The sequence below is a fragment of the Mustela nivalis genome (assembly GCF_964662115.1).
Source record: "Mustela nivalis genome assembly, chromosome: 4".
Taxonomy (NCBI): Eukaryota; Metazoa; Chordata; class Mammalia; order Carnivora; family Mustelidae; genus Mustela; species Mustela nivalis.
This window is the reverse complement of record NC_139023.1, coordinates 77,026,161-77,035,838: the sequence shown is the minus strand read 5'-3', so window position 1 is coordinate 77,035,838 and position 9,678 is coordinate 77,026,161. Positions and strand designations below refer to the sequence as shown.

The following is a 9,678-nucleotide window of genomic DNA, read 5'->3' as shown; positions in this document are numbered from 1 at the left end:
GATGGAACTAGAGCATATCATGCTTAGCGAAATAAGTCAAGCAGAAAAAGACAACTATCATATGATCTCCCTGATATGAGGAAGTGGTGATGCAACATGGGGGCTTAAGTGGGTAGGAGAAGAATCATTGAAACAAGATGGGATTGGGAGGGAGGCAAACCATAAGTGACTCTTAATCTTACAAAACAAACTGAGAGTTGCTGGGGGGAGGGGCATTGGGAGAAGGGGGGGGTGCGTTTATGGACATTGGGGAGGGTATGTGCTTTGGTGAGTGCTGATTCACAGTCCTGTACCCCTGGGGATAAAAATACATGTTTATAAAAAATAAAAAATTAAAAAAAAAACAAACTTAATACCCAAGCATTCAATATAATACAATAATAACTTAGTAGATTATGTGTAAATCTTAACCAAGTTCATACTATATGAATTTAAGAACTATAATACATCCAGAAGAGGAAACTGATTTTGTAGGTTTTGCTCATAAATTATCGTATTAAAAGCCCTTATTTCAGAGTTAAAAATAAATGTAGATTTCTTATCATGCAGACAAGTTGTTCTAGATGGGAAAAAAATTCCCCAAAATTACATATATCAGATTCTTGTGAAATTTTCTGAAATATCTCACAATAGTTCATAAATAATAAAAATATACTAAGGATAATTTTTTTAATTATGAAGTGTATCAAAACATTCCATAACATTATCCCATGAAAGAATAACACTTGATATCTAAGGAAAGATGAAGAATTATCTCCAAATGTCATATTTTTCTTAGAAGAAAAATGTACTTTAGGGGGCACCTGGGTGTCTCAGTGGGTTAAAGCCTCTGACTTCTGCTCAGGTCATGATCCCAGGGTCCTGAGATCGAGACCTACATCAGGCTTTCTGCTCAGTGGGGAGCCCGCTTCCTCCTCTATTTCTCCCTGCCTCTCTGCTTACTTGTGATCTCTGTCTGTCAAATACATAAATAAAATCTAAAAAAAAAAAAAAAAACCCAACTCAAATAAATAGGACACCTAGGTGGCTATAACGACACTGCAAGATAGAGTTTGGTTTTCATCAGTGTCCACAGCAAAATGGTAGGTCAGAAGTTTTTCTACTCCTCTCATAGAAACTGGAAAATTCAAGAAAGTCTTTCTTTGAGTAACCCTTTGCACACATAACCCTGTAGACCTGAGGGGCTTCACTTTCCAGAAGGACTGGGCTCTTTGCAAGAGGGGCAGAGTCTTGTGGTAATCCTACATCCTTCGCCATGAGTGTTGCTTCAAATCCACCCCAATATCCATTAGAGATTAGAGGATGGAACTCCATCCCTCCCCCTGGTTGTGTCACTTGACCAACACCATCCTGAGCTCATATTTAGGATTTTAGCCAATAGCTGTGGGTCAAACCCTAACCTGATTCCAAGATTCATAGCTTCAGCATTTCCAATCATTCTAGTAGCTGACAGCATGTTGTTACAGATCTTTGCAGTCAACTGTGTCCCTGCAGTTACACGACATTGGAGCACATGCACCCCAGCAACACTTGGGCAGTTGCAAATTTATCTTTGACTCCTCCCACCATAAATGTGAACTTCCAGATTGAGCAGCTCCCACACCACCAGAAACAGGAGCATCCATGAAAACTACTCCCATTTCTCAACTTCTTTGACCAATTCTTTTGAAACTTCAGGATCAATAGTACTGGAATCTATTAGTACTGAGCCTTTCTTCACTTTTTTAGAATTTCATTTTTTCTAGAATAACCTTCTGTTGCATTGATACTGGTAAGCAACATTGTATTAATTCTGTCAGGTTTTTTTCGGCTATATCTGCTGAGGAATACACTACCTCTTCACATGCATCTCGAAATTCTTTGTAAACATCAGAGAACACATCATAAATGAATGGATAGCATGAGAGTTTTTGCAATTGGCTTCTCCATGTTGCCCTGTCAAATGAGTCCAGCTGGAATCTTAGAAGCCAGTGACCTAGAGCACACCACAGCAAGACTGACCACTGCTGTGCACTACCAATGGCTCTAATACCAGTCTAGAGATAGTTCCACAGGGTGGAGCCATAAAGACCCTGGCATGCTGTCCCAGCCCCACCTCCCTGTGGTGAACTCTCCACTCTTGGCTTGCCCACCCGCTGCTTACACAAGCTATTAAACATAATTTAATGGCAAAGCCTACTCACATCATCATGTTGATTAAATTCCAGAGCCATTTATAGTCTCAAAGTGCTATATCAATACATGATGCATATTGATACATATTGATACTACACTACATGTATATAATAAAACAAAATATTTTATTATTTATGACTTTATTAGAGTGACTATTGTTCAATAGTCATCGTTTTGAAAGAGAATAAATTATGACTTATGAATTTATAAAATTTCAATTTATATTCCTCTTATCCCCTACTGTTTGCCTCCTGCATCTGCTGTGAACTTTTTATAGTGTTGGGAGAGTTTCTTGGTAGCAACTTTGGGGATAGAGTATTATTTGATCATTTTAAACTATATTTTTAGAAGGAAATAAACTCTCTCTGGGTTTAAGATAATATAAAAAATCAAAATCAATAAAGAATATATTAGTCTGGGATTGGTTTTGAAAGTTCTCATATAGATCAGGGGGTCAGAGCAGTGAATTGAGTCTCTTCTCCTTAATGGGTTTTCCCTTCTATTATTCAAAGTACTCAAAGAGAATTAATCCTTGTTGTGGAGAACATTAAAGGAATGGATCAATTTTTCCCTCAAAGGAGTTTTCAAGTAACCCATATGACCTTTGCCTTTTTGATTGTTCAAATCCTAAGATATCTTAGTGTGTCTCTTGAGGTTTCTTTTTTTTTCCTTCTTCTTTCTCAATATTTGTGTTAGGTGTTGGTTTTTGCTTGGGGCAAGAACCTAATAGAGGAGAAATAGTAATGTTTTAAAAGCACAAGAATCTCATACACATTTTTAAATCTAACCTTTAAAATGTTATTTTTTCCTTAAACAAAGATGATCTAGGGAGAAAATTTGAAGTACTTGAAAATTGCAAAACTAAACTTCTGTGAATATTTCAAAAAATATTTGTATTCAAGTCTCTATTTGACCACAAAAATGATCATTTTCCCTATTCCCTGAAAAAATTTTTCATCCATTTTGCTTTATTTAATCAAGGAAATATATGTACATTCTTACAAATATGTACATATTCCTGCTCAAATCACTTTTCTAGAACTCATAGAAAGATACATTATTTCATTAAATCATCTGTCTAGGTGCTTTTTCCATAGTAAGAAAAAAAAAATCCTCTAGTTGATTAAAACGTGACCAAACCTATTTATCCTGCTTTTAAAAAGATTATTAAGGAATTTAATGTCAGATTTTTATTCCCAGTCATAATTGGAGAGGTAATCTCAGTTATTTAGTTCAATATTATTTAATTTCCAGTATTATTTTGTTTTGCTTACTCTATATCCATGATGCCAGAGTGGAGAATTTTGAGGTAATCAAATACAATTGAAAAATGACAAGTCATATGGGGTTAACAGAGATTTTGACAACATTTTTGAGTGACTCTTTTTCTTATTAAAGATAACTTCTAAAAATAGATAAAATTATTAAAGTTACATAGCCCTTCTCAAAAATTATTTTTGAAATATTGTATTTTCATACTTCCTATTAAAAATTCCAAACCTGCTAATATGGAAATAGCAAAATTATATTATTTTTACTTAAGTTCAAATTCATTAATCTCTTTTTGCTAGGAATTACTACTGTACCTATGCCACCTGCAGGACTGCCTGACTCAAAAGTCAGATCCCTTTTTTTTTAAATTGGTAAACTTCCTTCTTTCTTGGGAAAACACATATAATATTCCATTATTATCCTTTTTAAATCTTTATGATGTGCTGTGATGTCCACTTTCATTACTGATCTTGGTCATTTGTATACAGTATTTTCTTGAACAGTTGGGCCAGAGGGAAATTAATTATATGAATTGTGTTAGTTTGGGTCCTCCTAAAAGCAAACAGGAAGATGGGATTTGTTTTGCTCAAAGGATTTACTATGGAATTGCCTGCAAAAGATAAAAGGGGAGGAGGGGACAGAAATCAGCTGGGAAAACCTCCAGACCACTTTGTAAATTTGACAGTTGTGAAAAGAGGTTGGTGGGGGGAGGAAGAATTGGGTGGGGAAGACCCTCTGACACAGCATGGTTTTGAGAAAGTTTTGACTATAGCAATGGGTTTCCTCACTAGAGAAATCCTGTTAGGAATGGACTAGGACTAATCCTCTGGCTGTGCCTTGTCTTTGAGTGGTTCCTGACTGAATACCTAACCAGTGGAACTAAGACCATCAATCAGTGAGACTCTTGAAAGGGATCTGAGCACACTTCCACTGGTGTCATAATCTAAAAATTGCACGAAAAAGATGCACATATTCATGCAACTCCTATGAGTCTCTCTTCCTGAGAAAAGGCTGAGCACAGTGAAGTTAGTGGAATAAATTACAGCCCCTATACCAAGTTGGTCTTGGGACCACAGGTGATACCTCATTTTTTAAATTCTTGCTCCATTCTGATCTCCCTTCATTCTCATCTATAATGTTGGCTAGTTTTTGTGGCTTCACACGTGGCATGACTCCCATTCCTCTTCCACCTGGTCATCAAATTGCCTTTTTGGGCCAGGTTTCTGTGCATGTGCATTTACCATTATAAACAGGAGAGGGCAAACAAAGAAGCATCCGGGTAGATAACTTGTGTTTTTCTACTAATTTCCATTTCCCAAATCAGGACGAATTACTCTGGATAGTGATTCTTTTCACACCTGCTGTTCCTAGAAAACTGCAAGTCCAAACTTTCCTGCAGTGGTGATATCTTTCAGTTCAAAGAATCATAGCAATAAATTGGTACTTTAGCTGTGTCTTCACTAGGCTATCCTGGTGCTCAGTGAGGGGAATCATTCTGTAGAGCGTGTGGTCATGGAACCGCTTCCACACCACTTTATCTATGAATTTGGTCCTCACTGGATGCTATCTTATGTGCGATTTCATACCTGTGGATCAGATCTTTTGTAAACACCATTAGGTGGGTACTTGCTGAGGTTCTGCAGACAGATTAGAAAAAGATACCCATAGTAGGTATCTTACCCTGAAAGGAAAAACAAAAAACAAAACAAACACACAGACACACACACACACAAAAAGCCACTGAACCTTATAGGAAGAAAGGGTCCTCATTAGTGAATTTGCCACCAATGGGCTTCTTGGTCTGCTTGAGGAATAGAACCATGTCCCACAACTCAGTGCAGGTCTCTGTCACTGGCAGGTTGGACATTCTGAGGCAATCGTAGCTGACATAGGTAGGTAGGTAGATTAGGAGGAAGGTAGGTAAGTTAGATAGGCAAACCTTGGTAAGTGGAAGTCTATACTATTCAGATCATAGGTAGCTTCCATCTTTGCCATGGTGGCCAGATTATGTGCCATTGTGTTATCCTGTTTTGTGGTGGTTAATAACAAAGCAAGACTAGGGTCAAATTTTCAAGTAATTTTGGTTGGTTAGTGCCTCTGTCATGGTGGATACTTTCTGGTAGGTATAAATGTGTGTCTCTTCACATGCCTTTAGCCCCAACCCCCTTGTCTTCATTTTTATCATCCGGTTCCTTCCAGATCCAGACCAACCAGCCTGGCCATTTGGGACAAAACTGTAAATGATATTATTGTTAGTGCTAATGCTAATTCTTTTTGGTCCTGTTTTCTCATATGAATAGAAAAGAACAAACACATTGGACAAATGAGCAACTGCATATAATGTACTGAGGCCTTATTAATCTGCCCTAGCAACAGTGCTGCTCTTAGTAGAAGAGCTGCAATTAAGGTCACAGTTTGTTTGAGTTTGCAGTAGTCTACAGTATTCTCTAAAATTCATTGGGTGTTCTATAGGTCAAATGAAATTTTAAATGTAAACATGTAAGAATCACCAACCCTGTACCCTTGGCTTCTTAATGGTAACACTAATCTCTGCCATTCTCCTCATCATGGGAAATATATGTGTTTATGTATATTTTATATATTTTTATTAAACATTTACTTATTTATTTTTAAAGACTTAATTTATTTTGAAAGAGGGAGTGAGAGCATGGGGAGAAGGAGAAAATCTCAAGCTGACTCTGTGCTGAATGTGGAACATGACGCAGGACTTCATCTCACTATGATCAGATCATGACCTGAGCTGAAACCAAGAGTTGGTTGCTTAACCAACTGTCACCCAGGCACCCTTTTATTAAATATTTATATTATTTATTATCTTTAATAAGAGGAAAATATCAGAGATTCCCATTCATCTCTTCCCTCATGTTATCTTTAATCCAATGGGTAAAGGACCCCATGTGGTTGTTATTCTATTTTTATCAATTTTAATTATATTTTCAAAGACTAAGGAAATGGGTAGGTCTGAAAACCCAGTGTAGCTGCTGTAGGCTGAATTCTAGCCAGCACTCCATTTATTACATGGCTTCAGCAAGCTCTTGCCCTAAAATTGGGGCCATGGTGACATTTCACATCTTCCAGTTTTAATGTCAACTAACATTTATGCCCTTTAGTCATTAAAATGGTGGAATATTCCTTTTCCTAGGGTATAGTCAGCTAGGTAAATGACCATTAATCCTTTTGGGGAAAAACTAGGGAAACAATATAAGACATAATACTAGGGGAGCATTGTAGTGTATAATACAGTAAAGAATTCTGGTAAATAATTACTGTGGGGACACCAGGAGCCCCACCATCATTTCACTCAATGGATTTCAAATCAGAAAACTGGATTAGGTCCAGGAATTGAGCAAGGGATGGTGATTTTTTTTTTTTTTTAAATCAGGGCAATGACTGTTAATTTCCTGCTCCTCCATTCTTCTCTTGTGATTGGAAATTCCAGTATATCTATTTTCCTCAGCTCACCTCCCTTCCTTCATCACCTGCCAAAGAAATCACCAGTCCTATCATTTCAGACGAACCACTGTATTTTCCAAGTTTCTAAGAGTTACCCCAGCAAGGAATACACCCCATCCTTCAAGGTCCTTGCCAGCAAGTTAAGTCCTATAACCTGAGAAATTACTCCTAAGTAACAATTTCATCATTCCCATCAAAACTTACATCTAGCACCCTGAATCAATTACTCTCATATTCAACCCCAAGAATCATCTTAGATCCTACAGGTATATGGTGGCTAATTGCTGTAGCTCCAAGGGGTAAAATTTCTTTTCTTTCTGATCAGACTCAGCATATTCCAGTGGGTTATACTGGGATCTAGCCATTGTTATTGGCAAATAAGCCAGGAGAGGAGACAGAAGTTTCCTAAGGGATAGCTGTTGCTAGCTAGAAGAGAAGGAGTGATAGTTCTCACTATGGAGGAGAGAACCACCTCTGAAAGTCAGAGGGTTCAAGAGAGTTTTAAAGAATTGAAATCTTTGGAGACATCTGCCTACTTATCTCCATCCTATATTCCAACCTGTCTGGTTTTCCCACTTGGATCCTTGACATTGCCATAGTAGACTGACCAATCAGTTCAATCCAATTGGAGAATGTTTAATGTCTCTGGTTCTCTACAGTTCAGACCTTCAGTTTTCTGTGGAACTGTATCTGCTTTTCCATTGCAGGAGATAAGGCCCACTTTGTAAGCTACCAAAGAAACCCTTTGACTTTCATACTCAGCCTTTTATTATTTGTTTAGTGAGCTCATTTCTCATTACAGCAGGTGTCAGTTACAACTATACTGTTTGTGTAAGCACTACTTTTCCTGTATCTTTTAAGTATCTGAATCACTGCATTAGTGAGGGCATACCTTTCCACCAGTACATTTCTCCAAGTTAGAAGCTATGAAATCTTCAGCAATCTGGCCATCAGTGCCAGAAACTGTCAATGCTACATATAAAATTTTGTATGGTTCCTCTTTGCCAGCAAGCCAGAGAAAGAGCCAAGTGCCAGACTTATATCTCACCTCTCATTTTCTTTCAGGACTGAAGGTATTGCCTATGCTGAATGGGAATAACTATGCAAAAGATTTATTGAGGGGAATGGTTGTGAAAGATAAAGGAAGAGGGAGCAGGAGAAGTTATTTAAGTTTTAAAATTTATTAAAACCAGATATATAGCCCCCAGATAATCTATATTGGTGGTTTAACATTTGCTCTTGAAAGAGTAATTATTATGCTCTTGTTAGATACAAAGTTCTATAAATATCAACTAAGTCAAGTTACTTGGGAGTGTTTAAATTTTCTGTCTTACTGGCTTTATTCTTATTGTTCTATAAACTAGAAGAATGTTAAATCCCACCTATTATGAAAAACTACTGTACTCAGTAGTAAATAAAAATACTGTACTCAGATTAGAATTCAAATACATCATTGTCAGAAGCAGAAATTGAAAAATAAATACAATAAAACATATTGGTAATCAATATTAAAATTTAATATAGTATAGAAATTAATAATATAGAGGCTAAAATGTACAATACATAGATCAAAAGTAAAATTTCAGAAATAAATATCTTAAAAAAACTAAATGCAAATCTTAAAAATCATAGATATAGGAAGTTTGAATTGGTTTAGCTTCATGCTTCTATATGGCAAAAAATCACTTTTCTTTTTAGTGTAGTGTATATCATCACTTTTTAAGAAGGTGCCTTATTTAAAATTACTTAAAGCATACACAAATGCTCTCATAGAAAGGAAATAGAAAAATAATTTGCTTTAACAGAAAACATCAATGTGAAGCTAAGAATGATCTTAAGAAAAGATAAGATTGTCTTGAAATTGCAAAAAATATTTTAGTGGTTTATGTTCTCATTATCAAAGCAGTAACCAATGACTTATTTTATTACTTTCAGGGAGGGGATATTTCCTGTCTATAGCATAATGTCTGATGTCTAATATATCATCCCTGTGAACTATCAGGATTACTATTGTAACATTTACAAATCTTACATTTTTGACCTTTCAAGCTAACCTAGATTTTTGTCTAGGGGCCTATAGAATAAATGTTAAGTATAGGTTTATGCAAATATGCACATTAGTTGGCAAGTTAAATGTTAAAATGATGCTTTGAGTGTGGAAAAAGATAAAATTAAAAAAATGGTAAAAATTAATCAAACTTACAAAGTTGGATGTATTTACTTTAGTTTTGCTGCTTTTTTTTCAAGATTAACCTGAGAATATTATCGTATGAATAAATAGAGGTAATTAATTAATATCAGCAAATGTTAATATTCTAGTACTTGGTTTTATTAAATTTGTCCTCAGTTTTTAAATGAAAAATGTATATTTCTCAATAGCAACATTAACTTTTGTTTTATATCTTAAGAAATAAAAGAATAGGTAATATGTTGGAATGTTATCCCCTTCTAGTAATTCAGTACATCAAGCAAATAACAAAGCTAAAGACTTTTTTCTCCACAACAAAATTCTGCATTGCAACTTGGTAGAGGGAACAATCTTCAGAAAATTACATATATTTTCATCATCAGTTTCATAGAAAAAATGGTTAAGATTGAAATAATTGAAGAAATAAAAGTCAATGAGAATTGACTTTTCTTTTATTTTTATTTTTATTTTTATTTTTTATAAACATATATTTTTATCCCCAGGGGTACAGGTCTGTGAATCACCAGGTTTACACACTTCACGGCACTCACCAAAGCACATATGCTCCC

The 9,678-nt window shown here is 35.7% G+C and overlaps 1 pseudogene across 1 annotated transcript; it reads right to left on the bottom strand.

Annotated features, from left to right (window-relative positions):
- Nucleotides 1–1,062: 1,062 nt before the first annotated feature.
- On the bottom strand, nucleotides 1,063–6,013 carry LOC309863110 (3-hydroxyisobutyrate dehydrogenase, mitochondrial pseudogene; annotated as a pseudogene). The gene is made up of 3 exons: nucleotides 5,969–6,013; nucleotides 5,034–5,084; nucleotides 1,063–2,013 (listed from the first exon to the last, which is right to left on the bottom strand). The product of its transcript is annotated as a 3-hydroxyisobutyrate dehydrogenase, mitochondrial pseudogene (transcript).
- Between the last annotated feature and the right edge of the window lie 3,665 nt (nucleotides 6,014–9,678).